Source organism: Heliangelus exortis, chromosome 19 (assembly GCF_036169615.1).
Source record: "Heliangelus exortis chromosome 19, bHelExo1.hap1, whole genome shotgun sequence".
NCBI lineage: Eukaryota > Metazoa > Chordata > Aves > Apodiformes > Trochilidae > Heliangelus > Heliangelus exortis.
Genome location: NC_092440.1, coordinates 10886789 through 10908246, shown reverse-complemented (window position 1 = coordinate 10908246; position 21458 = coordinate 10886789). Strand labels below are relative to the sequence as shown.

Genomic DNA, 21458 nt, shown 5'->3' with positions numbered 1-21458 from the left:
CATGACCTACGTTGCCTTCTTTCATCTATAGTCCCTCTCATTTCTATTTCTATGCCAAGTTACAAGGAGGGCAACACGGGCTGCAAAAGGAGCTGCACCTTAGACCTGCCTTAGGATACTGAACCTGGGAGTGCCCTTTATGCCAGGGATAATCCTGGTGTGACACTTCAGCACTGCAAAGCACATTGCTGCTGGGCAGCAGGGAAGAAAAAGCACAAAAAGACAAAACCAAAAAGACAAAACAGATGGAAATCACCTTCCTGAAAACCTGCTCAAGGCAAAAGTTTCCACAGATCACCCACCACCCTGCCCATCTTTTGCCTCACCACATGCAAGCCCAGTCCTTGCATGTAGAAAAACATCACTGATGACTTCCAAGCAAGCCAGGTCTCCACCTGGATCTGCATCTACTTTTAATGACCTTCTCTCCCTTCATTAATTGCCCCTTTCCAGCACACTATTCAAGAAAGAGCAGGTCTGCAGCCCATGCTGTGCTGTCCCCTCCAGGAAGGGTCCTACCCCCTTTTCACAGGCTGGGTGCCAGAGAAAATTTTATTAAATGTTCAGTGTCTGCTCTCTGCTGTGCTCAGGACAACCTTCTCTGTCGAGCTTTTCCATGAGGGGTTGTTCATCTGGTCTTATTTTTAAAGAATCTGGGCCAAGTCATCCCTGCTGTAGCTTTAATGACGTCAATGAGCTACAGCAGGGGTGCAAATTGGGCCATTATTTTTTAAGTCCATATGTCATGTGCCCATTAAAAAAAAAAAATGCAAAAGATCGAGGAAGAAAAGTTATTGAGTCTAAAGATTATACTGTGTAGAGATTAGCATCTAGATGAGGAAATGTTTCTCTTTTGTTCCTGCTGTAGGATAATAAATATATCAGTTTATGGAAAAAGAAATTCTTCTGTAGTGTCAAGGTACAACACAAGCTCTGTAGTGACAACTTATATGCACAATTTGTATCCTGTTTTGACAAAAAATAACAAAAAAGTCTTCACGAGGAAAAGGCCTCTTCAAAGCTCAAAAATAAGCAACACAGATGGAATTATCTGGTAGTTTCTCCTCTCTCTGGAAGCCAGTATCCATCGTGCACATTACCACCCAGTAGTAAACCCAAGGGACCTTGTTCTGAGCTCATTTCTTATTAAATCCAAACCAAGATGACACAAAGCAAAAATATGAAACCTCATTTAAAATCCAAGAAGTGTTTTCTCTGAATATTTAAAGCCCCTAACACCACCATGGAAAGGGACCGAGCTGAGGAGTACCAAGCCTGCAACCAACAGCAGGAGCAGCCACAGCAACACATCCCAGTTCAGTGCTGATTTTAACAAGTCTGAACTGTGTCACTGAGCTCAAGTGCTTTGGTGTTTTCCACCCACTCTGCCCCACACCACCAAGCAAAGGGGTGGGAAGCAGCAGCTCAGGCCAAATAACCTGCCAGATGCATCACAGCCAGAGATCTGTGACCTGAACATCTCAACTCTGGGTTTAAAAGCCACTTACCTGACATTTAAACCACACTCAAGTGAAGAGAGGTAAAATTACCCATCAATACGTTTTACAGAGTCACACCAGGATGAATTGAAAGCTGGACAGCAAATTTTTCAAGAACAGCACCAGGTCACAGGACTTTGGTGCTCAGGGCCTCTGCTTGGTAGATAACTTATTTCAAAGCTTTACTGAAAATTCCTTTGAAACGTTTAATACTAATTCTCCAAGTCTTAGCTTTAGTCAAAAACTAAGTCCTCTTTGTAAATGCCTTTTTTCCAATTATTTTCCCATTGCATTAATCAGTTACGTTTCCCACAACAAGCCAGAACAGTCTGGGTTGTTTTGTTGGTTTGTTTTTTTTTTATTATTATTTCTCTCCTCCCTGCCCCTCATTCCAGCACTGGAATCAAAATAACTTGTGATGGAAAACGTGTGACCTCCCAAGCCTTTATTTACAGTATCCCAAACCACAAGGGAAGGATCAGTCCAAGTTTTCCAGCTGGAATGGGAACAGCAGGGAAAAATGTGCCCTCCTTTTTGCAGCCGTGAGATTTAACACATCACAGAAGAACAGGCTGGGGAGGAGGGAGGAGAGTTAGAAGGAAGTAATGATGCCCAAGTAATGATGCCATGGAAGGATCAGATGAAGAAATCTCAGCCACACAGGTAAGGCTCACTTAGGTCCTTTCACCTCAGAAGTAAAAAGAGCTTATTGCAAAACCAGCCTGACACATATTTAATGGGGTTACTTCTTGACTTTCACATTATACAGGACTGTAAAATACAGAAGCCTTCTGGACTTCACCTGGATTTATATCAGTGCTGTAAGAATCACTCTTTAAGCCACCATCCCCCAAATTCCTACAACAAAGATTTTGTCAAAACAAAAAGCCTAAAAGCATCTGCCTCAGAAATTCAAACAGCACAAACACAAAGGAACAAGGTTTAGATCTATAGAAAGTTGCTTGCAGCAGGAAGCTGTCAGTTAGTTTGTGGTTACAACCACACCAGTGTCACAGCTCTTTCCACCCAGTTAAATACAGATGTCCAAACAGTTCCAAACTACTGTTTCTCTTGTAAAAGGAAGAAAAACAAACAAAAGAAAAACTCAACCATATTTCCACTAGAAACTTCATAGTGCCAGACTCTACAGGCTCTCTTTTTTTTTGAAAGGGGATCCTTCTGTACTTTTCCAAAGAGTTATGTGAGGTCTAATTCAGTTTATCTGTAGCTACCTCTTACCTTTACAAGATTCCAATCCTCCTCCCTCACCCATTAGCAGCTTTCCCTTCCAATCCCACACTAAGCCCTTGAGACAGGGGATGTCACCACTGTCCTGCTCCCTCATGCTGCCCAGCAGGGTTCCCCTCCCAGCCAGTACACAAGCAGCCCCCATCCTTGTGTTACCACCTTGATCTCACTGGATTTTGCCATATAATCTATGAATGATCCAGCAAAAGGATAGATTTCTCTGCAATCAGTTGCTTTCCACAAACTCACCCCTTACAAGGGCACAATTCTTATGTCACAGGGCACACAGCAAGTCCCTTGGTAAGTACAGGACACAGATTAAGTGAGATTCAGCCCCAATTTGTGTCCATATAAAAGGGCTCAGGGCTCTGGAAGCAGAAAAGTTTGCCATATCTCACTGCCAGGGATGGAAATATACCTAAAAATCACAGCCCAGCATGGCACAGACACAAAGACAGGTGCTGCAGGTGAGGCAGGGGCTGCTAGAAAGGTATTTGAAGGAATTTGACAGAACCCCAGGTGCTCCTTCAGTCATGTGCACAGATCATTCAAAGAGGCCACTGCTTCCCCAGTGCATAAAACCTCTGTCCCCAGCCTGCCTCACATCTTCACCAGCAAAAGCACCCTGCAATTCCCCCTCATCTACTTTTCCCTCTCCTATATATGAGCTTCCTGCCCAGGCTCAATCCCTATCTCTACTGCCCAAGACAAACACTCCCTCCAAGACAAACATCCCATCCAGGCTTCTGCAGGACCAGTGGAAACCCAAAAATGCAGTCACTGCCCCTGGAGAGCACTAAGGGAGGATGCTGAAGGGCAGCAGGTACCTCCTCATTCTGCATCAGCATCTTCCACCTCCCCCATCTCACTGCTTTCCCCTCTGCCTTCTTGTCCCACAGGCACAGACATCACTTACAGCTTGCATGTGCACAAATGCCACTCAGATTCTGCTCTTTCTGCTTGCACCAGGGACTGAGGATGCTTTCCTAGATTCTGTTGTAATGCTATGCAAAATATTCCCAGAGGAACCTCCTCCCATCATTTTCACTGCCCAGGAGTTATAATTCAAACTTGCTGGGAAAAAACAAAAGGTTGCACAGGGATGCTGATAGAACAGAAGGGAAAATTACCCAGTGCCTGCAGCATTTTCCAGGACATAGCAATTCTGCTCTTTGTTTTCACAAACACTGCATTCATTCTGAAAGGCTGAAAACCAATTTTTCTCCCTCTAGTCCACAGAGGTTATTTGGTCTCCAGTGATGCAAACTGCATGGATTCATCTTGCTGGGAACACGATGCTGAAGGCAGCTCCCCCTCACCTGCCCAGGAAACAAATGTCCATTTGGGCACCTCTCTTAGGGAAGACTTTCAGCCCTGCTAATTCCTCCAGAAAAGTGAACTGAGTAGAGCCTCAAAAGCAAAGCAAACCCTAAACATTGAAAAAAATTGTACTTCTCTGCTTTTACCACTAATTCAGAGAAACACACTCACCTCTACAACAGCCCACAGGGGAGGAAAGGAGGAGTGCATGCTCTAAAAAGCAAGAGGCAAAGCTCTGGGGGCATCAGTGTTCTCCCTCAGCACAGGAGCATAAACTCACATGGCAAATAATGTCTCTAGGAGCAGCAGCTCCAGTTCAGGCTGCTGAGCTGTTCCCAGAGAGCCCTGTTTGCAGCTCCTTCAGAGAGCTCTGGTGGGCAGACAAGAAGCTGCTGGGCTCTCTCGAGGAAATCAGGTATCCCAGAGGGACAAGATCCAGCCCTGGAAACAGCCCAACCTCAGCTCTGCTCACCCTGAAGACAGAGGCTTTGGGAAGGGAATTAACAGGGGGAATGCTGAGGAATTCATTGGGAGCCAATTTCCTGACAGGAGCTAATTAAGGAATAGAAACCTCCCTTGGTTCAAGGATTTCTGGTAAAGATATTGCATGTTAATGCAGAGCTGGTGTCAGTGGAGTCTCAGGGTGACTGTTGTGACCCTGAAGTATCAATCCAGAGAAAACAAACACACATTGTGTGCTGAGTGAACAGTCTCAGATCCAAACTCTGTTATTTATCCATTCTCTGTTCTTCCCAGCAACTTGTTGCTCTTAAAGCAAAAATCAGCAATTGAGATTTGGCATCCAGCAGCAGAAATGCAAAGCCATATGGATGGCTACTGTGCAAAAACCCTTTCTGAGAGAGGGAAAGAAAAATTGAGCAGTGGAAAATTGGAGGAAAATAAGATGATACAAAGCTAGCCAGTCAGTCTAAAGGCTGACACCCCATCTATTGAAAAACTCCTCTTCAGCCACTGATTTGGTGGATATCCACTAGGATATACATTTCCAGAATTCACAGAAAGATTTGGTGAGAGCTGGATGCACACACAGCAAACCCACAAGAACATTCCCAAGGCATAAGGGAGCAGCAGGTATGTACGTTCATTAAAAGATTGAATATTTTAAAATTGACTTGGTAAAAAGCACCACAGGGTACTTGCTTTCACATCTATACTCTACTGGGGAAGTTCTGCACATCAGTTCTCTCAGCAATGGAAAGTGAATTAAAAGTTCAGAGGACAAAACAAGGTAGAAATTTTGGGGTGGCAGCTTCAGACTGACACAAAAATTTTACAGTAGTAAAATAGAGGCTGCACATTGTTTATTTCAACACAAAATGCAACAAGGTCAAGATTTTGGGGGGGCAAAAGAACCACACAAGATTTAAATATACACAAATCGTGTTCATTGCACACCCTGGGCATCCATTCTCCTTTTTAATTTATTTATTTGAAAGATTTTGAACACAGATGCTGACCAGAAAAATCCAGGGGCATGACTTTTCTTTAAAAAGAGGTTTATTACCAATACACGTCTGTGCAATTTAAGCCAACCATGTCCTGTGACTACCAAGCTTTTCTCAAAGGCAACTCATAGAGCAAATCCTCCATGTTCTCACAACTCCCCCTGAGTATCTATTCAAGTGGAACTCAAGCTAAGGTTAATCCCTTCTGTCACCAGCAGCAAGCTAGTTTCAGTCATACTCATTACCAATCTCCTTAGTAACATTTAAATGTGTTTTTTCTAACAGAAAAAAAAAAAAAGTCATCCAGCTGAAGTGCCAGAACTTACCTTCTGCAAAAAATCTCTCTAGATGCTTCTGAATGCAGGAGGGAGTAAACACAGCATTGCTGAAAAAGGATGTCACTGGTGGTCCACATGTGTCAACATCCTAGAGAAAGATAAAACACAGTTGCTAAACTGCCATGCCCCTGGGAAATCAACAGCAAGAAGAAAGCTGTATTATTTTCACAGTTGTACCATGCTAATGGTTCCTATGCAAACAACATAAAGCTACAATATTTTATAATTGCACATCAGAGTTTCTCTGCAGACATCCCTCCAGTAGGTCAGAAATTCAAGACGTGATGGTGGGCGGAATGAGCACCTCGGGGATTTGGAGTCTGTTCCAAGCCATGAGTCATCCTCATCACTAACTCATGGAAATTTATATTAAAAAAATATATAAAAAAGTAAAACAACACACACACGTTGCACTGACCACTCTCATGTGCTCTGTCTGCACTTTGCCATCACTTCCCCCCGAGCATTTCCCTTTTAAAGAGGGTGTTAAATGGTTCCCACCAGGGTGACAGCCTCACAGACAGAAAACATCACACTGCAGTGATCTTCCAGACAGCCACAGGCACCACCCCACACTCAGGGCTGGAAAGCTGGAGCTGCCCTTCTAAACCCCACCAGGCTGTCCACACCTGGAAGGGTGAGGAAAAGAGTGAAGGCACCTCCACAGCTGGTGAACTTGCAGGATCCAGCTCCCTCCCCACACAGCTCAGGAAATGCCCACCCCAGGCAGCCCAATTACTCCTCATTTTCCAGCCATCAGCTACCAGCCTTCTCCCAGGGCTGTTTTTTGTCAGGAGAGCTGAGAGCCAGAAGGATTTTGCATCCATTACCTTCCCAGATGCTCATGTGGTTTGCTTCTTGTTTCTGAGAAGCCCATTACTTTTCCAAGAGATGCCCTCAGGCAGAGTCTCATCATTACCTCCAACCACTGCCAACTGGGTTTAATTCTGCTTTTCAAGCAGCTGCTTTGCACCTCAGGGCACACACATCTGCTCCCCCCTCTCAGGTCTCCCCAGCCATATTCAAGTTCCTTTAGGACATCTTCGATTTCTTGGCTTATCCTTGCTTGGTTTTGTCCCCACCATTCCCAAGCAGACCAGCTCTGGGCAGCCCAAGGTGTAGAAGGGTGGATGGAGAAGGGAAAGCTGGAAGTTTGAGCCATGGGCAGCCACCACCACGGCCTCAGGAAGCCAACAGAAAGCAGAAGATTTGGGGCATGGGTGGGGAGAGGATGAACCTCAGCAGCTCCCACACACTCCTGAGAAGCAGCTGCTCAGATTGAAGCTGCCTTTAACTCACTGACCTCACCACCAGCAGAAATATTTCTTCCCCTTTTGGTACAATTGTCCTTCCCTGGAGCAGGAGCTGTGTTTTGCAGCAGAACATGCAAATCTGGGTGCACATCCACACACACAGAAAAGCATCTCCTTCATTGGGACCTCAATCCAAACCAGCACCCAGAACCAAAGAGTTACAAAAAAAGAAAACAAAAAAAAAAAAACCCAAACACCAATATGCTCTGCTTCCTGCAAAGGACCTGAAATGCTGAGAAAAAAACCCCATTTATACCTTTAGCTGCAATACCCTGCCTCAGTTAATAGATTTGTCTTGGCAACAATTTTAAAAACTTACAGCTCTTTACTCCTTGTACATTCTTGCACAGCCATTTAGAAAAATAATAGTGCTTGCACAGGTTACAGTCACCCTGGAGGAAGAGCAAACGTGAGTAACATTTCAGGACCATTAATTTCCCAGATCTCACCAAGAGCAAGCAGCCAGACAGCTTAAAAAGAAAATAAATATATATATATATATATATATAGTCCATAAATGCTTATTAACATCATCTGCTGATTCACAGCTGAGCCCATCATGTGGAGCCCAAATGCCACTTCTGCTTTCCCAGGCTGGGTTTATTTAAAAAAAAAAAAATGTTGAAAGTGTTGTGAGTCAATGCACTTCACCTGTCTCAAAACCTTCTGTGATGCAACTGTTGGATGTGGATCCTTCTGAGCTGGGAACTCCAGCCTGGAGTCCCATGATTTAAAGTCTGGGGGATTCCCACCCAGCAGGTGTGTGGCTCCTGGGCAGCTTCCAGCCCTGGGCTCAAAGCAGGCACCACACAGCTGTGCCCTCACCTGCACAGAAATGGTTTATATTAAACATTCCTGGTACTTGCTCAGCTTCTCCAAGGACTTTGAGAGCTGAAGGCACCAAATCTGAGCAGAAAACCTGAGCCAACCATCCAGGATGAGCTACAATTCAGGATTTCTAACACAGATGCTGTTGTCCCATGTACTCCCTTGATGCCTTTTTCTTGCTGTCACCCAAATGTCTGCAACATGCTACAAAGTAGAAAAAAAATAATTTTTTTATTATCACCCATGCTCCAAATATTAACACAGTCAAGACCAGATCATCAATAAAATGGACTCTGCAGGCTTACAACAAAATTAGCAGTGAAAAATCATTACTGCTTTTAAAATTAGATCTTGAAATCAAATGAAGAAGAATATTTCGTTATTTGATAGATAGAAATCTGTGACAAAGATTTACATATGTGCTTTGGGGCAGACTTAATCCACTAAATTCTTAAGGAATCCCTTAGGTAAAAAAATTTTTCATAAAGGGAAAGTTGAAGTGTTTCTTCTCTTACTGTTATAAACCATGTGATTTAAAGGCCAAAGGATTTTCTCTCTATATTTCCTATTCAAATCTGTATGATGGAAATATATTTAAATGGAGCATTTTCATCTTGCTTTGCATTTGAACTTTTTAACACTTTTCCAGGAAAGAAAGGTCTTGTTAGTCCTCTTAGCAATCCTACCATCCTGATCTGCAAGTAAACAAGAATCCTCAGGTTACCTCTCTTTTTAAACAGGATTAATTATACCTACATGGGGGTTTTTTTAACCCAATATACACCCAGTTTGATTTAGCCTCACCACTTTTTAAACTTCATACAATTATTTACTCCTCATCAATCAGGGTTTCTCCACATCCATTCTCCATTTGTTTTCCCAAGCTACACAAGTTCCTGTAGCTCCTGGACAACATCCTCCCAGAAGGATCATCCCCAAAAAACTACACTGCAATAAATACATTTTAAAACATGGAGTCAGCCCAGATTTTGTTTGGATTCACTGGGTTTGCAGGGCAGAGCCCAGTTCTCAGAACCAGCAGAGCCCATGCCTGGAGAAAGTTTCAGCCCCCACCTGACCCATTGTGGGGGCAACCTTGAAAATCTCACAGGGCAGTTGTGCAAACCTGAAAAGCAGACACCAAACCTCCTCAGTTCAAGAAAAATCAAGCTTCCGACCAGCTTAAGAATTTTGTTTCAGATTGAGGGTTTTCCCCTTTTTTTGTAGATGGGGAAGGATGACAAAACTTCTTCTTTTCAGTGACAGCCAAGTCAGAAACAATAATTCCAAAGAGGGACAGAGCTCTCTACACACTTGCTAACAGTGCTGAAATCAAAAGTGACTGAAGGGAAAACATTTCTGAACAACAGAATCAGAAAGTATTGCCTTTGGGAAACATAAACAGCAGCCTTTTCTCTACAATAAGCACTGAAAGTCACAGATAATTCCTGTACTCCAGAATATGGATATTTATAAAACTTGTTTCCTGGACTAATCAGACACAATTCACCTTGACTGTCTTACCAAGTCATCACTTTTTCAAGTCACTGCAGTTTGCAGAGGCCTCAGTGATGCTATTCTTATTTTTAGGTGTGAGAACAGATAAACAATGCAAAATTTAAATGTAGAAATTGTCAGCTTTCAGCCTCTTTTACACTGATAATAAATTAACCCTATGCTTCAAAGACATTTTGTGGGAAGAGGTAATCCAATACACAAGTTTAAGTGGTTTGTTTTAAAATTATACTATTCAAGTGTGTCTTTAGCTTCACTGAACAAAGGACACATTTGTGGAAAGGAAAAAGCAACCCAACAAAAATCTCAAGCTAATACAAGAGCTCCCAAAAGGCTCAACCATTTTGTTAGGGGTGATTCACAAAGCTCAACGTTACAAACTTCCTCCCTTCCTCAAAAAGCTTTCAGGGAAGCATCTCTGCAAGAAAATCTCTGGGCATCAGAGTGGCTCAGAACCAAACTCATGCAAAGATCCCATCTGGAGCAACCCCACAGCTGATGGGAGAGAAGGATGAGAGCAGAGTGGAGAGAGCTTCACATGCAAATATATTTTGTGAGGGGAAAGTGGAAGCACCCAGCAGGTGGGAGGTGACTCATTTTAACATGAAGGTTGAAAACACCCCACTGCACTGACAGAGCTGACATTTACCTTTCCATCCAGGGCAATCAGATGCTTTCTGCTGGCTCCTGAAAGCTGCTCTGCTAAACCACTGTACTGCTACTTCACTTCTTCCTCTGAAAGAGGCATCATGACTGCAAGACTTTCCAGAGAACACCACAGCTGGCTTAGCTCAGCCTACTGCTTTTCCACAAGCTGAATTAATAAATGCTCAGCCCTAACAAGTGTCAGCTGTGGTCAAATGCTGCCATGCCCCTGAAAACACTGCTTCCAACCACAGATAGTCACAAGAGTCCTTCCTCCTCACAGGTGTTTAGTTACTATCAATTAGTCACCAAAAAAACAGTAAGAGAAGTTAAATAAGCAACTAAAAAGCAACCAACCAGAGAGAAATAAATCCCAGATCCTGAAGAACTCTGTAATCAGAGGAACAGGCTCCAGGATATGCCAGCAAATTATCAACACACAAGACAAATGCAGCAGTTAACTTGAAAATACAAACAGCTCAAAAAAGCACCCAGAGCATTTTCCCCTCTCTGCTGCTTGTGGCATCTGGACCTTCCAAAAGCCCTCTGGGGTTTTGTTCCCCAAGGCCCACAGGGTCCTGGGTAAGCAGCCAGACCCATGGGGAAGGAACAGAAAGCAAAGAGCAAACTGTTTTCAAAAAGCTGTGTTCTGTACCTTGCTTTTCACTTGCAGAGCCCTCTCCTGCCTTTCTTAAAAGTCATTAATCCCTTACATGAAACCCTACACTCTGTGCATCCCTACAAGGTTTTTATGAACCTCCCATCAGTCTCTGTGAGACAGAAAGAGGTGACACCCAATGCCACCCACAGGTGACATGTTCCCAGGACAGAAGCTGAGCTCCTGTCTCCACACTGGGATCCCAGCAAACAGCAGCATCAGCTCCACTTTGTGTTGAGGTGGGCAGTTACCAACTCAGATTTTTAAAAGCTGCTCTTCCAAGCATCTATTTAGAGTCAAGTTTCAAACTCCCCTCTGAGAGAAGCACAACCTACGAGTCTGGTTTTTTTTCCAGCAGCACAGATGAGGCAGGAAGAAGAAAAGCAAGAAGAAGTCTCTCGGTGAGTTCAGCACCTGTGTATGTTAAAGAAACTTCATGTTTTATGCATGAGAAAGAAATCTTCACAGGGGTGATAGCAAAGTGAAATCAGCCACACAGCCTCTCTACAGCCTGCTTTTGGGAGGACCATTTTTCCCAAAATGTGTATTAATTCAGCCATTTGGTTGATATTAGTTTTGAGTCGTTTTTAGGTATATTTCCAGCAGAAAAGTTTACAGCTTCCACCCTGCCCCTTCCCATGGAAATGAGGCACTTAACACCCATAAATTAGCCAGATACGCAGTATTTCACTTTAAACAAAATAACTCAAGAAATAGTACAACATTTAATACCTACTTGCCAGCCAGGGAAAGAAACACAGTGTCTCATTAATATGCTTCAAGAGGGTTTGATATCCATTTGTAAACCTTGATGGATGCCTTTCCTTGTCAACAAAACTCAGTCCATAATAATGCTCAGTATTCTGCTTTTATTCTCTGTTTTATCAAAGCTCATCTGCTGATCAATGAGGAGTCCCATGGAATAGCACTTTGAATTTCAATGTCAACACAGCAGTACTGGGATAATGATTGAAAATATTTACATATTGCCTCATTGATCATGGGGTGTTCTTTTCCAACCATCTGGCTACTGGGCACTCATTTTCTGATTTTATTTCATTTTTAGGGCTTGAAATAGTTGTGAGGCAGGTTATTTGAACATCTTTACAGCTAAGCATCCAGCATTGCACCTGGAACAGGTTCTGGTGCTATTTTTAACCCAGAACATTAGTGAGTGCATTAATCAATTTCATCCCATCTCAGCGAGGGGGGTGAAAAAAAGATTGCTTAACAAGGGCAAAACCAAAAAACAAAACAAAACAAAAAAAAAAAGACAAAACATGTGCTCCCTGCTTACCAGAATGATGTGCCAGTTCAGCTACAAGGTCTTTTTTTTTAATGTGACTCAAGTGTGTCACCATTTTGACAACAGATGAGTCAAATGGAAACATGTCACTCACTCTACACTCCTTGCCAGCCCTGAGATAAAGTCACCCTTGTAAAGGCTGGTTTTTTCCCACCTCCAGATGGAATACCTTATGATAAGGGCAACACTAAGCCCCTGGGCTCTGTATCCTGGCCCTGTGTTTATGCTGCCCCTGGGAAGTGCTCAAGGCATCCAGAGCAGGCAGTTCAGGGCAGATGCAGCCATGCAGACTGTGAGGATAAAGCTTGAAAAAGCACCCAGAGGTCCCCCCCACCTTGCACCCACAGCAGGATGGCCATGTCTCACCTGCCCCCAGCCTCTGGCACTCCAGAGATCCCCACCTGGGCTTCAGAAAGCAAAGAATTATGAGAAGAAATCGAGATTTAACCTTTAGAAAACACAAATCTATCAAAAAGCAGCTCTCTACCAGGTACTCCAAGCACCAACACTTTGTACTCCCCCAGCTCAGCACAAGAATCTGTAGCTGAGTCTTGCTTGGCTGATCCCAGGTTTCCACATACAAATACATTTTTTTAAAGCAAAAAAAAAAAAGCTTATCTGCATATATTATTTTAGAGAGATGAACAGAAAGTTAAGTAAAATATGCAGGAGAGACTGACATCTACAAGATCTACGTTTGCTGTGAGAGAACTGCAGAATACTGGGTAGGAATATTAAAAAGGTGGTTCTTGAGCAGTTGTCAAGCTGATTTCAAGGGTTTGGGGTTTTTTTGGTGGCTCTAAATCTGTTTATAATCAGAAACTGAGTCTCCTAGCTACTGGTGCCATAAATTTGATTTAGGAAGAATGGGAGGTCTAAAAGTCAAATTCTACTCTGCCTTTAAGCCAGGAATAAAAATAGTCTCTCAACAGAGTTTAGCTGAGGATTTTTGCTAATGATGTTCAAGATAAAAACATCCTTACCACTTTCTGCAATTCTACTTTGAGAACAATGAATAAAACAGAAGGTCTGTCAGCAAAATGACACACAGACAACAGAAGAGAGATCAGGGAGAAAAAAGTGCTTTAACACATCTACCTTGGATAGTACAGATGCTGCATCAGACAGTGAGATCTCCCCTCAAGCTCCCTTTTCTGCTGGGGCAGTTGTATGGAGAAGGACAGAAGACAACTCTTTCCTTTCAATAAAAGTATTATGTTAGCTAAATGTCCTCTTTTTAAAAAACTTATTTATAAGGCACTAAATATATGCAAAAGACAACATTAAAAAATATTCTGTAGTACCAAGGACACATGGGATCCATGCTAAGCACACTTTTGGAGACATGTGCTAGAGGACATTTCCCATCTCTTGAAGTTAAAACTTGGAAAAATATTTTATTATCCAGACACAAGCTAGACAAATAATGGGTCCCAAGAGTCTGGACAAATGATGTTTAAAAACAAAAGGGAAAGGAAAGAGAGGAAGCTATCTGTACTTCTCCAGCAGCTTGCTTTGGTGGAAGAGAGGCTGAAAAGCACCATGCTAGTCCTGCCCCAAAAAATAACCCCACTGGGAACAAGGTCCCTTGCAAGATGAGCCACTTGGCCAGCACAGCCTGGGAGGACTGAGTGTTGGACGGGAAAAAAGCTCAAAACTGGAGACAGAAAACTCTGGGATTCTTACTTCCCCTTCTAATCAGTTGTGACCTAAAACATTTGGGATGTCTGCTGCTGGTTTACCCTTTTTAAAACAGAAGTGATCCTCTACCTTCACTTCTGAAGAGCACTAAATCAGCCATGGAGTGCAACTGAGGAGACAAGAAAGCAAATGAGAGGCCTTCCTTCCCCATCTGGTTTGTTGGGTTTTGTTTTTTTTCCACAAAATATCCCCGAGTTATTTACATACTTGTATCCTGAACTCCCCCTCTGGTTTCACAGTTTGCAGTTAACTCTGCTTTCTGCTGGAGATAACACATGTTTAGCTTTCAGCATGTTTAGGCTAGAACACCCTCTGAAAGTAATGCCAGGTCACCAAGCCCACAGAGGGAAATATTTCCAGCTGCAGAGCCTGGCTCAAAGACAGCAGAGAGAAAGCTGAGGCTCCAGCTCTCCACCACCCTGAAGCAACCAACCTACTCAGTGAAGGAGACAACCCAACAGCTTGGCAACGCCTACAACTGGTGCTCAACCTCAGATCCAGCAAAAAGATGTAAATATTTAGATTTCGATTTCATCTGATATGATAAATAGAAAATGTCTATTTCTTTCTTTTTTAAAAAAAGAGAAAAAAAAAAACAAAAAAAACAAAAAAAGTGAAGTGTTACAATAGGTGAGCCACCCACAGAGAGAAAATTGTTCTGCTCTGTTTCTACCTTTAGGAGGAGGTCATTTAAGTCATGGTATTGATCTTGAAACAAATTGCAATTGCAAGTGAAGTTACTCCCATTGAACTGGCTTCTGACTTCTATAAAACAAAACCACCACATGTCTGTACAGAAATACAGACATAAAATTGGTTTGCTCTGCATTCAAACACCTCCTGGCTGATGGCAGCACATGATTTTTTACCTCCTTAAGAAATACCCACAGCCTTTTTGGGTTCTGTGTGTTAACTCTGCCTCCAATCCAGATCACCTGAAAAAGCCCCAGAATGATCCAGGAAGCCCAGAACCAGTCCCCTCCCCAGTAACCCACAACAAGACACAGCAGCAGCTGAACTGCTGCTTATCAGGGCTGTACTATAAAAACCTGAAATCCCTCCCTAACCTTTTAAAGTACATAATGGAATTAAGGCCCCACTACACATCCAGAGTTAAGTCATGCAAACATCAAACTCCTTGGGAGCTGGAGATAACAGAAGCCTCACCCCTAAAGCACCAAGATATGCCCAAGGGCTCAACGTGCTGATGTGATTACACACTCCTACCCTCCCAATTAATTGTTGGGCAGTTGAAGAGAAAACGCCTTCCCAGGTCATTGCTCTGGGGGTTAGGACAGCTAATAAGCTCGAATTAGTGTCCCCAAGCTCAGGGATCATTATGCAAGTGCCAGCAATCCAAACAAATCAGACTCAGCTTCCCTGTCCCCGACAAGAATCGCTGCTGTGATGATAAATTACAAAACTTGCAGCTCTTCCTTCACTATTTGGTATCCTCTTCCAAAATCTCCTTGTTACAATGATCCTTTCCTCTGTTTCGTGACACCTGTGAACCCCCTTGCCTGTGGAAAATGCAGAAGGACAACTTCAGGAGCTGTGTGTATTGACTTTGGCATCATGCTGATAAAAACTCCCTGAAGTAACAGGATCTAAGTGAGCCCAGTGCTAAATTGTTTTGTTCTTCTCACGTTAAGAGCTTAATAAATATCATTTATTACTTTGCTCATGTAAAACTTCACAGACTCCATGCCTAGAGAAGCCACATTCCCCTTGGCCCATGGTTCACAGACTCCTCTGCCCTGGTACAACCTTGTGACATTTGGATTTCCTCCAATACCCAGGAAACCAAGTTAAAAATAAAGTGTGTTTTTACTCCCTCCCCCCACATTAATTACTCCATTTCCATTCACACTGGATACTCCAGAACATTTTTGCTTATGTTTTCAGGCTCAAAATGAGTATTAGACATATCTTACTAATATGGGAAGATAAACAGAAGTATTAATTGCATCATACCCTACAGCTTTAAAATTAAATTAGAAAGCATCTTCACCATTAAGAGAAATTGGCTATTAAGAAAACCCTGGGTTTTAAATGGTGCTTTTTCCTTCTAAGAAAATAAAAATAAAGAGAAGAGAGACACTGATGCTTTTTCCTCCCCTCTCCTCAAAATGAGGCATGGCTCTTGAATAAGAGGAAGCCTAAAAGCAAAACATCATGTAAAAAATACCTCTTCTCAGTGGATCCTGTGGTCTTAGAACAGGACATTACCATGAATATGCATGAATGGCATGAGTCAAAGTACCCTCAGGACTAAGCATCAGCTTTCACTTGCCATTTTCTGAAGCCAGTCAGGCTGCCAAGACAGCAACTGAATGACAAGACTTTTATTTGAATGTAGGGGGGAGGTAAATGCTGGTTTGGACTAATTGGACGACCCATCTTTAAATTAGCTTGCTTGAAGGATGTGTTGCCTCTCTACCAGACCAACTTGCAGAGGCAGTACCGAATGGTGAATAAAAAGAGAATATTTATTTAAATTCAAAACCCCTTAACACCACTGTCATTTGTAATTTTTGAAAATTTGTGTTAAAAAATAAATAAATCAGGACAAGGTCTTTTCAAACTGGTTGCTGTCAACTAAACTGAGAAGTTAGATACAACTCCTACATGCCAGATGGTAAATCACAATAAATGCTTGGGCTGTTAGATGCACAACACAACGACAAACGCACTGAAATGCACCCTCAGAAGCAACCCCCAAATAGAAAGGTTATTGTAATAAGAAATTATCATCTGGGGGGGAAAGATCTGTGTTAAGCTCCTCAGATTCAAAAGTCTGAGGGCTTCTTACTTTCCTCACCACCTCATGTCAGCATGAGGAAGGACAATTTTAGCAGAGTTACGTTAGGCTACTGTCAGCACAAGCCTTAGAGTTCACTATTTAGCTCTCACTTACAACCTTTTCTGCCAAGTTACTTAAAAAGATCCTGTTAAAGGATACCAGGGAATTGTTTACTCAAACCATTAGTGTTTCCTCAACACAGATGCAAGAAAAAGTTATATTAAGAAGATAAACAGCTGCTACTGTATGCTGTTTAAATGGTAACAAAAGCATCTAAGGGCCATAAAGGGAATAGTAAGGGAATTAAAAAGCATTTTTATGCATGAAGATGGCTAACACCCGTACATTCATTAAAGTGGTATCAACCATGCTTTTAATTAAAAGTTAGTGGCAGAAACTTAAATATGATTAATGAAACCTCACAGCCTAGCAGAAGGCTGCTCTACCAAAAGTAAGCAGCACAAGAAGCTGCGTTTCCAGCCCTTGCTTGCTGGCTTCTCTTTCCCTCTCAGAGATGCTGCCACAACCAGAACACATTGCAAGGAGCACGAAGCAGCATTCCTGTGAAAAACAGCAAGCCAGGACAAGCCTGCAGCCATGCTTTCATGCTTGGCTATTCTTTATTTTGTATATCCTGAGGAGGCATTTCAATTACCCAGCAGCCCAGGGCCAAGAGGACAAGCTGGTTACCTGTCAGAATACAGCAATCTATCAACCAGAACAGGCATGAGGTCTGCCAAAGGGCAAGAAAAAGGCTGCCCTACAAACAGCAGTCTCCTATTCAACAGTGGGGGGAAAAAAAAAAAAATCACTCAGAAGCCAGCACTGAACTCTGTAGCACAGGCAGTCTTCTTGTGTTACTGAAGAGCACAACGCAGTCATGACAAAAATAAACCCCGTGATAAAAATACAGTGAGAGAAAAAAGATGTGGGCATGGAGAGGGACTCGGTATGCAAGAGGGGGATAAGGAGTCCTCTGGGCCACAGATATTTCGATATGTAATCAAACCACCTCCTATTTAAGTCTTGATGTCAGTGAAGACTGATCTGTTACCATTGTCCTGTTGAACTGCTGTCATGTAGAGAGCTAAGCACACGCAGATTATGTCTCAAAGACTGAAGACAGTTTTTGGCATCGTGTTACGCACTGAGCTGCTTCCAGATGCACAGACCACACTGAAGATGGAAGTTCTCACTTCAGAACAGGTACAAACTCAGGAAAAAACTCTTTTTTTCCTTAAATACATTATCTAAATAAACCTTTCCTCAGCCATGGCATTTTAACATAAAACATGACAGGTCTGAAATGTGTGGCTGAATCAACAGGGGTTCCCCGTTCCTGGCTCTGCTAAGGGTGCTCCAGACCCAGGCTGAGCACCTCAGTGCACTCCTCTGGGCTTCAACTTCTTCAAGAAAGTGAGAGGAGTTGACAAGGGGGTAAAAGATGGGATTTAACTCTCCTGCAGCTGCATAAAAAGCTAAAGCTGCTCATGCTGTAGCCTCCTGGCACAGGGCAGCAGCAGCACACTCCAACATGGGGAGCAGGGTTGTTCAGGGGTACCAGGCTGGACCTTCCATCAAGTGCTGGAGAGTCAGGAGAAGGAATGGCCAGGCCGGGCAGAGAGGATTCCCGCTTGTAGCCCACCCAACACCCAGCTAAGGAACAGGCCATCAGGAAAGGAAAAATCCCTGCTGAGGGAAGGCATCACCTCAGGAGCGTGGCTGATTTCCAGTCAGCCACCCAGCAGGTCACCGACTGCAAAGGGGATTTGGAGCCCTGAAAATCCCCGGGGGGCTCCTTCCTCAGCCGCTGCAGGGCTCTTCCCTCTGCTCCTACCTCAGGCAGGGCAGCCGCCCCCAGGCTGCTCCTTCACCCCCTGCTCCCGGCCAGGCTTTCCCTGAGGGGCCGGGGTCACCTCCACCACAGCCAAATTTATCGAAAGCAAAGCCCGAAGAGATGAGGGAACTGAGGGACGAAGAGGGACACAGCGGGGATGAAGGCTCTGCCGCGGGCAGGGTCCCCTCTGGCCTCGCACCTCTGGTGCTGGGAGGCAGCGACCGCCGCTCCCCCCGCGCGAGCCGCGGCCGTTACGAAACGCGCGGTGCCCGCCCCGGCTGCCAAACCCCGAGCCCGGCACCACGACCCAGGGCTGAGGATAAAGGTGTTCTGTGCCTGCAACAACCCGACAGCACGGGGAGGAATTAACAACCAAGGGGTCCCGGGGGTGCAACACAACGAAACCTCGCGGGTACACCGGGTAGAGCAAAGCTACGGATCCTTCGTTATCCCGTGTGCAGCAATGAGGAGCCGGGGCAGCGTCCTGCGATGGCTGCAGCGCCCGGAGAGCCGGCGGCGAAGCAGACCTGTCCCTCCCTGTCATTTTCTATTCGGGAAACTTTCACCGCCGCCGCCGCATCCCGCTGGCGGGGACGAGACAACCCGACCCCACTCAAGGCGTACAGACCGGGCGCCCGCCGGGGCCGTTCCTCCTCCGCCACCCGCCGAGGCCCCGGGGAAGGGCCCGCCGAGCCGCCCCGGCCCCTCGGGGGAGACCGAAGCCGCCCCATGAGCCCCTTTCCTCCCCTTCCCCATCACATCCTCCCCCGTCCCCCGGTTCCCGGCGGTTCCCACTCCCCCTGAGCCACGGCCGGGCCGGCCCAGGGGTCCGCCAGGTACCGGGGCCCGCCCCGCCGCCCCCCCGCGCGTCCCCCGACCACGCACCGGCTGCTCCCGGCGCAGCGGCCGCGGCTCCCGCTGCTGATGCCGCCGCGGCTCGGCTGCTACCGCTGCCTACGAGTCGCTGCCTGCCGACATGCCCGCGCTCCGCTGGCATAATCCCCGGCGAGGTTGGGCCGGGCGCAGGCAGCTCCTCGACCGCCGGTTCTGCCGCGGCGCGGGGACGGAGGAGGCGGGGGGAAGCGAGGCGGGCGGGCCGGCTGCCGCCGCAACTCCGCGCTGCAGGGGGGGGGGGGGGAGGTGGAGGTGGGGGGAGCGAAGCCGGGAAGCCCAAGAGCCCCGGCGCCGGCACTGCCCCTGCCCTGCCGCAGCCCAGACAGCTTTATCCCCCCCGCCCGAGCTGTGCCCCCGCCGCGGGAGACGCCGCTTCCTTCCCCGCTCCGGGCCGGGCCGGGGCCGCCTCACGGCGGGTGGGACGGGAGTGCCCCCTGGGGGCCACGGCGGGAAGCGCCGCGAGGACCCGCGGTTGCTTCTCTCGGACCGCGACCGGGACCGGGACCGGAGACAGAAGCGTGGCCCGCGCTGGGCTCGGAGCATCCCCTGCCGAGGCTGCGGCTGCGGCCAGGCCTCCTCCGTACCCTGCCCTTCGCTGGGTGCCCGCTCCCCCTCGGTACCGGGTTACGGTAATGGGTGAAGCTCCGGTCTCTGCTCTAAGCCTGCCCCTGGCACTAAACCGGAGCAGTGCTGGCTACTCCTGTACCTTTACTCTCTGCTAACACTCGGGGGGGTAAAAGAAACTCCTGAAGGTTCAGCAATCAATTCAGAAACTTCAGGGAAAAAAAAGAGCAACAAAATTTGCTGTCCTGTTTTAAACATCTTTCAAATTGCTGCTTTTTTTTCCTCACCAAGACTTGCTCCTATTCCTGCTCCTTCCCGTGCCCCCCAGTAACCCAGTTTGTAAACACCACTCTGCATTGCAGCTCATTTTAGAAACCCAGTGGAAGGCAGATTATCCCTGAAGCTACCCACGGTACAAAGAGATCCTCTTTTTTTTTTTTTTTTTTTTTGTCAATTTTCTTTAACATATGGGGACGAATTGTATTTTCCAAAGGTTAAACCCCAACTGTAATGTTTGTTGATCACAGAGAAAACTACGCAGGGAAGGGTCTTGCAAGGGCAGCCTGAGGCAGAACAAAGCTTGGGGCTCCCTGCAAAACTCGGCAGAGTGCTGAGCAGCATCAGAATGCAAGAGGAAGATGATTAAAGTCCTCCTTGGAGGAAGCATAAGCTGCTGATTCTCCCAAAGACCTTATTAGTACCCAACCTGCCCAGCAAGGCAATTTGCTCGTGTTAAGGGGAAGAATTTTTAAAGGGATTGGAAAAAAAGGAAAAAAAGCATCCAGCGAGGCGCCCAGTGCGTGCAGTCACGTTTCCCACAGTAAACAGGCACTTCATGTGCCCCACTTTCTGCTGCTTCGGGTCGGAATTTCAGAAGCACTGAGCATTCTGGCCTCCCACTGCTTTAATCTGGAACTGCAGATCCTCTCTGCCCCTCTGAAGAATCAGGCTGAAGGCACCATGCTGCACAGGTCACCCCGAGCCAGACAGTTATGGGAAAAGGTTGTGCTAGAAGTTTACCAAGAGCAACACTTTTTTCTTTTTCTTTCCTCTCTTCAGTGGTATAATAGAACAGAAATAGCCTCAAGAGCTCCAACAGATGGAGGAGGACTTTTGATTAAAAAATAAATTCTGACTCACAATTCAGTTTTCTGGATGTAATAAAAAAGAGTACATGAATATGAATAGGAGTGGAAAGAATGGAGTGGAGATAAACGGAGGTTATAAGGAGAGGCAGGGAAATAGCTGAGCTGATTTACCTACTTGTTTCTAATGCCTGTCAAGAAAAATTGGTTTGGTTTTGCTGTAGTGCTGATGAAAGAAAACAAGACCATTAGTGGACTCATGATATTTTCCTGTGATGCACTGGCTCTTTGGAAAAATCCTGCTGGCTGAATGTAACTCTTGAAAGACATTATTAAACTGTACCTAATACCAACTTAAAATGGTGTGGGAAATTATTCAGCTGAATAGTAGAGCTGCAGAAGGAAGATCTGATTTCCTCCCTCTACTCTAAGTAGAAA

At 45.3% G+C, this 21458-nt stretch overlaps 1 protein-coding gene across 11 annotated transcripts in view; it reads right to left on the bottom strand.

The window, feature by feature from the left end:
- The window catches only part of PITPNM2 (phosphatidylinositol transfer protein membrane associated 2), a 127522-nt gene extending 107759 nt beyond the window's left edge, over positions 1-19763 (bottom strand). For 10 of the 11 annotated variants that reach the window (XR_011729785.1, XR_011729786.1, XM_071763708.1 and 7 more), the window contains exons 1-2: positions 19363-19531; positions 5860-5959 (exon numbers count right to left, since the gene is read on the bottom strand). The gene's annotated coding sequence lies outside the window, so the exon portion shown is untranslated. Of the gene's footprint in view, positions 1-5859; positions 5960-19362 lie in introns of all 11 variants that reach the window. The other variant, XM_071763717.1, reaches the window with a different exon arrangement.
- Positions 19764-21458: the final 1695 nt, after the last annotated feature.